We start from the raw sequence: 13,728 nt of genomic DNA, 5'->3' as shown, positions 1-13,728 counted from the left end.
AACATTTTGTCTTATAGTGCATGGTTTTCCGTTTGTTTCCCTTTGAGTTTTACTTAAACATGTATTGCTAATAATCAAGTTGTAGCTGTCTATTCTTATTTTTATTAGCAAAACATTCTATGAAAAAGTTTCACATATGATTTGCAACATTGTGTAGCATATATGAGGACATTGCTAAACTACAGTATTGTGTTAAGTAATGTAGAAATACGAGAATGCACTTTTTATACTTTGGCGCACCTGCTGTGCTTAATATTATATTTCAGCATATCTTAGATTATGTATGCAGTTTTGTGTTATGTTCATTTATTTTGTTGAAACTGTGCAATCAGATGTAGCTCTTTCTTGATATGGATATCATGCCTAGGAAAAAGATAAAGGATCATAACACTGAACACTTAATGAGTGTACAACAATGGCAAAGGAGTGTTGTGTAAGTTTGGGTGCCTTAATTGAAACAAAAAAAGAAACAGGGTTCATCGAATTGCAGTGGAAAGAAAAATGGGGGGTTGAAAACAGAAGACTACTCTTCGAGATGAAGCTTTTCTTTTACATGATAGCAAACATCATCCCAGAAAAATAGTTATGATCCAGCAAGATTTAGAAAAGGCTGGAGGAAACATTCACAACGTATGCAAATGACTCTTAGGAGGAGGGAGAAGAGTCGTGAGACCGCAGAAGAAACAACTTCTGACAGCACCTGCGATGAAAATGACTTAATTGGTCAAAATAAGGTGCTCCAATGAGCTAGAAGATTGGAGAAAAGTGTTTAACACTGCCATTTGTGGGGCCAGCAATCGAAATTCGTTCAAAAGGCCATCAATTAATCACTTTCTGCTCGCCATTTTAACAAAACAGTTAAATATCCCACCAATAAAATGTTCTGTGGTTGTTTTTTTTATACTCAGGAACTGGTACTCTTATTCCTATTGAAGGTATAATGAACAGTGAAAAGTACAAAGCATTGCTGGGACAATGTTTAGCTGTAGAGCTTCACAAAGTCAAGGCCGAAGGGAGGACAATTTTTTAACAAGACTCAGCTTGACTCTTGGACAACAAGGATCTTTTAACAAGGACTGATACTTCAAGGATAATAATATTACCCTTTTTGATTGGCCTGGGAATTCACCTGATCTTAATTCTATTAAGAATTTGTGGGCAATATGTAAGGCAAAACTTCAAAAAATGGACTGTACGACAAAAACAAAACTGGAAGCAATTCAATTCGTTTATTGCTGTTAAATAACATATGTTACAATAGGCTTTGTCATATAAGTAAATTAAATGGTAGCACAATGATATAAATAAAATAGTAGACATTTGTATTCAGTGTAAATTTGATGTAAGATAATTTGTTGTTTATCAATGTGTTTTAATCTAAATATAACAATAAACAATATATAACAATGAACAAATATAACAATTAACAAACATAACAATTAATAAAATTAACAATCGATAAATACAACAAATAATAAAAAATTACTAAATATGAGAATAAATTATGATATATAAATATTACACCTAAAATATTATGTCATCTAATGAAACATTATAGAATTTGTCTAAACTATAAAAAGCTTTTTTTAAAAAACCATTTCTTAAGAAATAATTTAAAACTATTTACAGACAAAGACTTTACATTTAGAGGTAATTCGTTAAAAAGCTTTATGCCAATATGTATGTAATTACTTTTCGTCTTACTTAGACGTACAAATTTTTCATCAATAAGGTTTTTATTTCTGGTGTTATATACATGTTTACTGCTTCTTAAATTAAATTCTACATAATGGTCTTTAACATACATAATTGATTGAAACATGAACACACAAGGTAACGTTAGAATACTCAGATCAATAAAATGCGGTCTACATGATTCAGTGTCGCCAATTCCCACTATACATCTAATCGCCTTCTTTTCCATATAATAACCTGTTGAGCCCCAGAGGAGTTGTACCGTATAATAGGAAGTTCCGTACTGGTACATGTTTTTTGTTTCCTTAATAAGAAAAGAACTTTAGCCAATTTTTTACACAATTGATTTGTATGTTCATTCCAACTAAGCTTGCAGTCTAGATTTATTCCTAGGAGTTTAACAGATCTATTCTCAGTGTTTTTAAGCCCAAAAACAATTCTTTCAGTCTTATTTTTATTAGGTAATCATTTATTATTTTCAGGCCATATGCAAGACTTTTTAAATGTGGTTTCATTGTCTTCGAGTAATATATTGAGATCTTTTCCTGGATTTAACAATGTTGTGTCATCAGCATATAAAGCACATTACTGGATAAGAAACTAGGGAGGTCATTAGTAAAAAGTGATTCAGGTGTGGTTTATAGATCGCAATCACAAACAATTGCAAAAATCTTGTGGATTCAATGTCAAGAAGTGTCTAGGAAGTCTTAAAAGTAAATGGGGGGCACATATTCCATAATTAATGGTAAAAATCTCATGTAAGTATACCTTAAATATAGCTTTAGCCTAAATATATCATATTTACAAATAATTCTGCTTGTTCACATTAATTTGCACAATACCGTATATTCGTACGTGTTAATACCAGTTTTCTTAAACTCATTCAGGAATGAATTATTACTAAGGTTTTGTAATCTTTTGACTATAGTTCCAAAATTCTAACCATCATTGAGTTAATACGCTTTGTGTAGAACCCATGCAGTATCGGAGTAAAAGAAGAATACATGATTACAAAAAGTAAAAAATATATAGTAATTGAGTCGTAAATCTATGAATGAAATTGTTATTTTAGACTTCAATCTTCTTGTCCCATACATGTGTAGTACCTTAAAAGGGAGGTTATTACACGCAAAGTTTGGCTCACAAAGCAGACTGATGAATTTAGAGAATTGTCATATTATTAAAAAGCAATAATAATCATTTGCAAATTATCTTGCTGAGGGCCATTGCTGTCTCTTGATACCCAACAGTCCTATTTTCTGTTGAAAGTGATATATTATTTAGGGAATTATTATGCCCACCTATAAAATCTGAGGCAGGAGTACATAGGACAGCCCAGAACTGTAACCTATGAAAACTCATCTGTGAGGGCATGTTTTGTCAACTTCATGAATATCTCTTAAGTATAAAAAAGCCTCTGGTGTTTAACCTAATCTGAAATGTTTTTAAAGAAATTTTAGTCTGTAGGAGAGAGCCTTAAGTGTGACTCAAGCTTTATATTAATTGTGCAATGGTATAGCATTGAACATGTGTTAGTTATGTTCTTGTGGGGAGACAGTAAATTTAAAATTGGACTAATGAATATAATCCCAACCCTATACTCAAGGGTTCACCTAGGATGTGGAACTTAAGCAGTATCATTCAGGCTCTCTCAAAACCATCTGAAGAACTCTTGCTCACTTCTTTGCAAGTATTTGTTAAATTAATATCTCTACAGATTACACAAATGACAAATTATAAAAATGTTCCCAACATTTGATTAAGCCAAATGGCAATCATAATATTACATTTTTCATATGTTTATTACAAGTGTAATAATGTTTGCAGTAGACATTTGCTTTGTATCGAAAGAAACTAATAACATTGATCATCCGAGGATGAACGAAACTCTATATATCTGAACAGAATTTTGTGTGGTTCCAGTATTCGTTTATAATATTTAAATTTTTTACAACCATAGAAAGGAGATATAGCCATAGAGGGAAGATAAAATGGATTATAGATGCAGTGTTAAGAGTGGATAAAGTGCTAGACGCTTACTGAGGGCAGGTATTACCAAGAATCTGAACTTTGTGGTGGAAACTGATGTGGCAGGTATATGTATATCTGTGTAGTATTTGCCTTGTAATTGTAGCTCAAACGTAAAGGGTCTACTCTTGATCTGAAGCTGGGCATGAATCAACTGTCTCGTATATAATAGTTAAATATCATAATGTATTCAAATCTCTGTTTTCATTTTTAAAGTTTTGAAAAATTGAAACAAGTACACAGCTACTTTAAATTAAACTGATCAAATGTATTTGCAAGCTTCGTAACTTACATATTGAGAATATTCTGATGAATTATTTTTAATGTATGAATAGGAATGAACAAAAACGTTAATAGTGTATCATATAACGTATCTATAGCAGATGACTAGTTGTGATTTAGTGCTGTACTATTTAAGTGTGAGTGAAATTGTCGTGTTTCAGTAACATACAGTATTACTATATTGGATGTGGCTAAAACACCTTGAGACCCCGTACTATTGCAAGTATTTTGTCAGTTGTAGGATTATATCATGAATTTCAAGAGAGTGTGACAAGCTTCCACAAGTGGATTTGGACAATGGTGGACCATGGCTTAAAACAAAGAGATTTCTTCTTCGATTTTGTTTTGAGGACCGTAGCCCGAAATGTATTGGCTCTGAGAGATAGTCAGCCAATTCTTTGGCTTTATTTGCTGTATGGCACTGGGGTTTTCGGACTTAACATTGTGTTAAACAAGCAGCATCAGTGAAGTAGCTTACCTTTTAATCCAACCAATTACATTTTTTCAAGTGGCAGAGTTAAATAGCAAAGCAAGTACAATTGTTGCATTTATTTCCTAGTGTTTTCAACCATTACTACTGGCTGGTGTCTAAAGTTTACTCTGTACAGAAGAAGGTGGTTGGAGACAATGACTTCAAGATGGATTAAGTAATAGTCTCTTATAAAACTCCAGAACCATTGAAAAATATTGGATTTTTTCAATAATCATTGAATTTTGTAACATTGTTAATATTTTGCCCTTAGTAAAGTAACATTTGGAAGGTCGTCATCAGTATGTGCTTCAGTCTGGTATGGCTAAAGCTGAAACATTGCTTTTTATTGTGTCCATGGTTCAGGGATGTGATGACGTTCGTTTGGTACGCCCTGGCTTTTATCACCCCAAGTTTGATAGTTTATAGGCTGTGAATTAATTTTATTACGATTAAGTGGCCTTATTACATTTGGCTCGAGTACCATTTTGCTTCAACTCGGAATCTCCTTACTCTTAGAATGGTGGAGACAACTTCTTGCCTACTGTAGTACCGTCGGAGAAGTTACAGATCAGTGCACCTCAAAGTTCAATAAGGATTCTATGAATGTCAATGCCTCAATCAAATACATGACTGGACTCAGATTTTTGGATCGAGATTAAGTTCAGTTCAATCGCCTCCCAATACGACAAAAAGGAAGTTGTACATCTTAATGTCCTGTTGTAACCCAGTTGCCATTTGTAAGAAAAATTGTATGTTTGACACGATTAGGATGGGCATCTCTTTTAAACGCCATATAATGTTTACGAATGTTCCGTTGTGACCCAGTTGACATTTGTAAGAAAAATTGTTTGTTTGACACGATTAGGATGCGCACCTCTTTTACTGACTATATAAGGTTTACGACGTCCTTAGCACTAAGGTGGAGTTTCAGAGCCATCTAAATGATTTGCTAGTCAAGCAAGATCATTTGGTAATTTCAGAGTGCTCAGATTTAATCTTTGGATAAGCTTAAGGAGAACCACCACAAAGGTCCGAGGCAGCATTATGGTTTTTCCAGATGACCACATATCTACAGGTACTACTGATCCACCCATATTATATCCTCGTAATATACTTATGGTCATAAATTTTAAGAGCCTTGGACAGATATAATATCACCAATTAATGAGTCCAGAATATCTGGCCATGATAAACATTCAAATAATATTAAAAGCTGAAAGGTCTTAAACACAAAGAGCAATAACGCATCTAGTTAATAAGTACCTGTTTACTGAGAAATTTTGTCTGGTCTGGATGACCAGGTAAGAGACCTGTTTTGGACCTATACTATTCAACATCTACACATACTTCCCTTCCTGTGTGAAGAATTGTACAGTATAAAGAGTATTGTCAATTAAACTTGTCATATAAACCTAAGTTAATGAAAAAGTGGTCAGACAGCAATTGTTTGAGACCCATTTATACAATTGCTCACCCATGCATACAGGATCGGAGGAAGTTGTTCTGGCTCTCAGTAATAGCGGCGTGATTTTGAATCTGGAGTGAGAATTTGTTGATCTGTGATAAGAAAGTTCTCGACGTCTTGCTTGTTAAGATCTCAACTTACCTTAACACGTCTTCAACAGTGTCCAGAAAGCTCGATAGATTGAGAGGTCTCAAAGGGTAGATGCCTAGTGCCGGAGTATGCTAAGAAACAGTCGCTAATTTTATCAGTACTTTATCATTGCTACTTTATCATTACCTTTGGGAACAGCTTATATAAGGAGGACGAGAGAAAATCCCAAAAATGAAGACCTCTGCTATCCGGTTCGTGTACCGTCTCCGACGATTTGACAGTGTATATCATCACTCTACTTATAGGCAGCCAATATCCAACGATCAAAATAATGACTTTCTTTTTGTGTGACTCACCAAACTCTGCAAGAGGGGCAACCTAGTATCTTTGCGAGAGTCTAGACGCGTGGGAACATCGCTCTTGGCAGTATCTGTCAAAACGACCAGCTTCGTTTTTTTTTTAAACTTGGAATTAGCAAACAAGTTTTTCGTACTTGAGGCCAATGTTTTAAAAAGGTCTCTCCGAGTTTGTTTCCAATTTTAAACTTCAGGCTTAATCTCTTTTTGTATTCCTAACTTTAAGACTGTTGTTAATGTTTAATCTAGTTTACTATATGCTCTGTTATAATTCTGTATTTTTATTGACATGTGATGCTCTAAAAAAAACACTATTGTAACTGAGAGATTTCTACAAAATAAATAAATTTGTATTTGTTTAGTTGCAGACCATTGGAGAGAATACTGATAGGTTTTGTTAGAATTCTCTGTCTCTGCATTCCAACTCTTCTTTATTCATTACTCCTAAAAGATAGTTGCTTCCTAAAGAAATCCCCTTCTGCCTCGTCTCTGTACAGCAGATCTGAGCCGTCAAGGATCTTAGTCGTTTGCACCTGAACTGTGTGGTAACCGATTGTAGGACTGTAGGTCCACGCCTAGTTTGACGAGGGTGGCTGACGTCACTTTTCTGCAGGGTAGGACAGTTAGTCCACGCCGACACCTGTGGACTAACTGTCCTACTTTTCAAAACTGATCTGGCTGTGCATTAGTTTTTCTACCTGTACTTATTCTTTACTCTGGTCAGTGATGCTTCCACTACATTCGCACAGCGTACTGCTAAAGCAGCAAATATTAACAATAGTTTACTCAAGCTATCACATATTAAGTGGATTACTAATAGGGAATATATCTTAACGAATTCCATATAGCATTATATTACTATCTGATTAATTTGGCATTGTCCTAATGAATCATAAACATCTACAGTAAGTTTGTATTAGTTATTCCTTATATTGGACCATCGTTTGTATAATACTGTCTATACCAGTAGACACTATAATGGTTAGACATTCTTAAGTTAGAAATGGCGTAACTAACCTGACTTTATTTTATGTATATAATTTCGTTTCATTCTTTTTGCAGCTGTCTTATGTAGTGTACTGAAAATTATTTAGCAGATATAGAGTTTAGATTTCGAAACATCCATTCAAGTGCTGCAGTGTGAGTACGACGATCCCTTATCAACCCCTCGTCAAAAGAAACCCGTGAGTCGGACAGTGAGTCCCAGGCCGGTACCGTGGACCTACTGTCCACCCCTTAAGAAGTAGGTATGAAATGCTTCCGGCAGTGTTATGACGTGGACCTACAGTCCGTTTACCGGCCCTTTAACCCTCCAACTGATAATAAGAAACTCCCAGAATGATTCCATGGTTTTTGTCTTTGCGCAGTATATTTTACGGATATTTTTTTTAATATCTGCTAAATGCTGAATAATATCATTTTTTTGTTAGAAACCAGAAAGAAATTTGATAATAATTCAAATATTCATTTACTGTATTGTTTTTTTTTAATTGTCCATAAATTGAAAAATTGATGAACGTCTGTGCCGACGGTCAATTGTAACTAAGGCTTTAATGAGTAATCCTCTCGGGTCGAAGAGACCGTAGTATGGCATGTTAGCAGACTCCATACTGGAAGAAGTCAATAATTCAAAATTCGTTGGAATACACCTCGATCGAGGTTTGGCATGGAATCACGTTTGCTTATTTTTAGCCTCTGGCTTTTATGATTTAAAGTCGTTAGCCAAATAGTACAGTTGCTGGACTTTACCAGGCCTTTACATTTTGGGATCAACTTTGCATCAAATGTCTGAACTTCCTAATAGTGGTCGAGATATACATTGGTATACGTCTGGAGGCAGAGAACTTCCTGTGCGGAATAGGAGGTATAGGTGTATGAACACTTGCTCTCACAGGCAGGTGTTCATTTTATCAGGTTACCAAATTGGTAGAAATTCCACAAGTCACTTGACATTCGCCTAAAAAGCTTTTTATCGTCAGTATTTGATAACCTGAACGAGTTTTTGGCATACAACCGGATTGCACGTAGGCTAAATTGTATATTCAACTGTTCACTTTTATGTAATGCAAATGGAAAGGAACATAAATTTAAATTACACTCGATGTGTCTTTTTTAATACATAGTTTGACTGCCTAGCCTGCAAAGGAGACCAAACCATATGTTACGGGATTTAAAGTATTTCGGTTTAAAACAATTTGAAGATTTTTAGGATTCCTAATTAATTGCACTATAGGAAACAAAACAGAGCTGCACAAAATCGAATCGTTAGTGAATTTATATCTACTATTTTAACCGGCTTTCTGAAAATTTCTCAGAAATATTAATTAACAACATGGTTTGATATTTTCTCTCTTTGGCTAGACACATTTAATTTACTTATTTTCTAACTTAAGAAACACATTGGTGTTTTTGTATTTAACATGTGCTGAAATGTCGTCTGTATGCCACTAGCGCGTATTGATTAAAAAGTATTTAGTGCTTTATAACTACCAACAATCATTAATAAACAATATGGCCACAATTTCCAACAGACAGCAGTGTAACCATGGAAATAAATGAATAAAGTATCATAAGTTATAGAAAATTAAACACGTCTTATAAATGTCATAAAATTTATTTAAATATACCTTTCCCAAATCAACTCCGATGTACAAAAATTGGTGAACTGTGACTAAGAAAATACTAGTAAGAACTTTACCAACACCTGCTGAAGAACACTAAGAGAGTGACTAAATTACCACAATACAGAGATCATGAAAATCAACACAACACTCGTGGACTGGAAGACACAGAGGTATGTCACGTAGATTAATGGCCGTTTACACTAAGTTCTACCGAGGACGCTGTTCACTTGGTACCAACATTTGTCGAAGTACATCCACACTGCTCGTCCCATTTCCAAGTTCTACCGAGGGCGCTGGTCACTTGGTACCAAAATTCGTCGAAGGACATCCACACTGTGCTCGTCCCATTTGCAAGTTCTACCGAGGGCGCTGGTCACTTGGTACCTAAATTCGTCGAAGGACATCCACACTGTGCTCGTCCCATTTGCAAGTTCTACCGAGGGCGCTGGTCACTTGGTACCAAAATTCGTCGAAGGACATCCACACTGTGCTCGTCCCATTTGCAAGTTCTACCGAGGGCGCTGGTCACTTGGTACAAAAATCTGTCGAAGTACATCCACACTGCTTGTCCCATTTCCAAGTTCTACCGAGGGCGCTGGTCACTTGGTACATAAATTCGTCGAAGGACATCCACACTGTGCTCGTCCCATTTGCAAGTTCTACCGAGGGCGCTGGTCACTTGGTACATAAATTCGTCGAAGGACATCCACACTGTGCTCGTCCCATTTGCAAGTTCTACCGAGGGCGCTGGTCACTTGGTACAAAAATCTGTCGAAGTACATCCACACTGTGCTCGTCCCATTTGCAAGTTCTACCGAGGGCGCTGGTCACTTGGTACATAAATTCGTCGAAGGACATCCACACTGTGCTCGTCCCATTTGCAAGTTCTACCGAGGGCGCTGGTCACTTGGTACATAAATTCGTCGAAGTACATCCACACTCCTCGTCCCATTTGCAAGTTCTACTGAGGGCGCTGGTCACTTGGTACCAAAATTCGTCGAAGGACATCCACACTGTGCTCGTCCCATTTGCAAGTTCTACCGAGGGCGCTGGTCACTTGGTACATAAATTCGTCGAAGGACATCCACACTGTGCTCGTCCCATTTGCAAGTTCTACCGAGGGCGCTGGTCACTTGGTACATAAATTTGTCGAAGTACATCCACACTCCTCGTCCCATTTGCAAGTTCTACTGAGGGCGCTGGTCACTTGGTACCAAAATTCGTCGAAGGACATCCACACTGTGCTCGTCCCATTTGCAAGTTCTACCGAGGGCGCTGGTCACTTGGTACATAAATTCGTCGAAGGACATCCACACTGTGCTCGTCCCATTTGCAAGTTCTACCGGGGACGCTGGTCACTTGGTACCAAAATTTGTCGAAGTACATCCACACTCCTCGTCCCATTTGCAAGTTCTACTGAGGGCGCTGGTCACTTGGTACCAAAATTCGTCGAAGGACATCCAAACTGTGCTCGTCCCATTTGCAAGTTCTACCGAGGACGCTGGTCACTTGGTTCCAAAATCCAAGTCGATGTCCACTTATACTGTCCTCGGCCATTTCCAAGCATTTTTAAAAGCATACACTTAGTAATAACTGTCTTTCGCCCGATGTTTGATCACTGTAATCACTTGTATTTTCGTGCAAAAATAAAGACATCTAAAATCATGAAATTACTTTTCTAACTTTATAAATAAAATTGAGTTATAGCTAAAATTATGAATAACAAATTTGGAGTGATACATCGAAAACAATTGTCCACAGGCCTAAAGCTCAAGATTACCGTAGTTTTCAAGATTATCATTTCAATTCATAAGTGAATGAAATGTTGGATGAATTATAATTAATTCTTTAATGTGTCACGCTTCATTTGAATTTGAGGCCAATCGCACCATCTATTTGTTTATTCCTTGTAAATCCTGAATGAGTGTAGGTGACCTGTGTAGTCTTGATACTTTATAAGGTTTACAGAGGATCATTAAATTAATAGCCCTGTAGTCAGAGAATTTAAGGACCATAAATCTGAATTGAACTTCTAACAAGCCAGGGATTGGTAAATTTGGTCTGATTGTGTTAGCCGAGAGACAAACCCGATTGTCAGTTCCTACGCTGACTCTGATTGAAATATCGCAGTCAATCTAGAGTTATTCCCTTATGTATACTGGCTGGAAAGTGGGCGCTTGGATGAATGAGCAAAGTCTGCACAGGGTAGTCTTAATCAAACCTAAAAATCTCATGCGATTCGACTCATACAATACATCAGCCATTCGACAGTGACTCAGTCTATGGACTATAAAACCCACATCTAGACGAGGAAGAGTGCTGCTCTATTAGCATCTCAATGCGAACATTTGCGCATGCCAGCATCACCAAAAGGTCTTCCGGAAAGGTAAGGATAGCCGCAGGTCTCGTAAAGGGTCCGGTTCGATTACTCCACCGATCGTTGGCCCAACGACCCAAACATTACTTTAGTTTAAAATAAGAGGGTCGTTGGCCCAACGATCAGTGGTGTAATCGGACTGATTTGTTTCATAAAGTAAAACATAACTAAAATGGGTCGTTGGCCCAACGAACCGTATTTACAATTTAAACAGTAAATTTACAATCAAGGTTCGTTGGTCCAACGATCCAAAATTTACTTACAAATACTAATAACGTATATGGTTCGTTGGGCCAACGACCCTATTGCAGTAACAAGTTAAATTGTAGAATGCAGGTTCGATTACACCACTGTTCGTTGGGCCAACGACCCGTTTTATAATTTATAGAGGTTCTATTAGTCCACTGGGTCGTTGGCCCAACGACCCGATCAAATAAAACATTGCATTTCAAATGAAAAGGGTCGATTACTCCACTGACCGATTAGTCCACTATGGACAAGGGCAGGCGGTACGGCAGCCGCTCTTCCTGCACTGTTGGAATTTTATCTTCATTATGAGCGTGAATACATTTGATGAAAATATAAATATATATAACTATAAATGTTATTATAAATTATATATTAATTAAATGCAGGTATGAGGTAACTTGTACATTATTAATATTTTTGTCGGTAAAGAAAAAATTTACATTGGTTAATATAAACGTATATTTTTAGTTATAATTTCTTCTACATCATTGACGTGACTAAACAAATATATTTTTATATAAAATTTGTATAAACGGCAAAATCGTGATTTAATGTTTATTTAAACTACATTAGTATCGATTTTTTATCATATACATATACATGTACAAGTAAAAGAACTGGCCAATTCTCTTAAAAAAGCCAATGTATAATGTTCTGAAGCATTTAAACATTTTCGTGTATCTGGTAAATTTCTTCAGATGGATATAAACTACATTTACAGTACATATTAGAGGTAACTATCAATCATTAAAGCTTAATTGAGAATATGTTGCCAACTTTAAAATAGAAGCCTCTGAAGAAGTAATGTTGATTGTTAATGGGATGTGAGAGAAGGCATTACATTATCCTATACCGGGTATTCTATATGAGGTAATCTATAAACGTAATGCAGCTGTTAGACTCGTAGTTATAAGTAGAATAGTGTAATTTGTGGTAATATATTAGAAATACAATTTTATTAGTGATGTCGCAAAAAGAATTCAAATTTCACATGCAACTGTGAAAGTACAGTACTACTAGAGCTTTAATTTCCCATAAGTTCAACATTATTCTTTTGATGGGGTCTTCTTCAGTTTATTTCCAAGTTGAAACATGCAAACTTGAATTGATGTATCCGTGACAAACCTTGTTATAATTATTAATAGTTTTAATGTGAAGTAAACGTTTTCTTTGGCGTCTTCATTGTAGCTTTATACGCTGTGATGGCTGAGGAGAATAGTGATAACTATCGACCGTGATATGAAGTCCCAGTCATTTACATGATTTTATTCAGTTTTCATTGAGCCCTGTGGTTTACTTTTACAGTTAATTTACATAATAAAAGATGGTAAACGGATTAGGTCTTCGGTTTACACGGCCGGTGTCATAACCAACTGTTTTGGTCTAACCGTGGAAAGCTACCCTCCACCACAATATTTTTCCGGTTTAAGATCTGTTGTTTAAGATAGTTCCCCACATAAAAACCGATACATTGTAAGAATTTAAGTATCGTTTCGACGAGGTGTAAACTGCACAACACATCAAATATTATCAAATCATATAGCTCGTGTTTTAGTATTTAAGGTTATTTAACAACTATCGAGAAGTCTTCCATGAAATTTTTAAAACCTTCAAATTTGTGTACATTATTTACATTTACTCTATATCATTGTCCAGTATGACTTAGACAGTGAAGCAGTGGACCTGTACAGAAGGAGAATCAATCGTGGCCATTAGGCAAACTAGGCGGCTACCGAGGACGACAGCTTTAAGGGGTGGCTAAAAGAAAACAATTACAAGAATGTGTATAAATTACTTTACAGAAACCGAGCCAAAAAATACATAAAACAGGCTTGTGTCACTTTAAAATTCAACCTTTATCATATCAAACATTACTTAAAGTGTCAGCGTAAACCTTAGGTAAATTGAATATAGTACAATAAACCTTTGTAGTTACCCTCTGAATGTGAAATTGAAGACGGCAACAGTTTTAGTGTTGAGTTCGGAGTTGGGCGTGATGTGGCCTCGAAAAGCATATTGTCGCATCGCTTCTATAACCCCATTACTACTACTTGTCTAAACCTTTACTCAAGTCGGAGGATTGATCAGTC

The sequence above is a fragment of the Homalodisca vitripennis genome, chromosome 4 (assembly GCF_021130785.1).
Source record: "Homalodisca vitripennis isolate AUS2020 chromosome 4, UT_GWSS_2.1, whole genome shotgun sequence".
Classification (NCBI taxonomy): Eukaryota; Metazoa; Arthropoda; class Insecta; order Hemiptera; family Cicadellidae; genus Homalodisca; species Homalodisca vitripennis.
Note: the sequence above shows the minus strand (reverse complement) of the source record.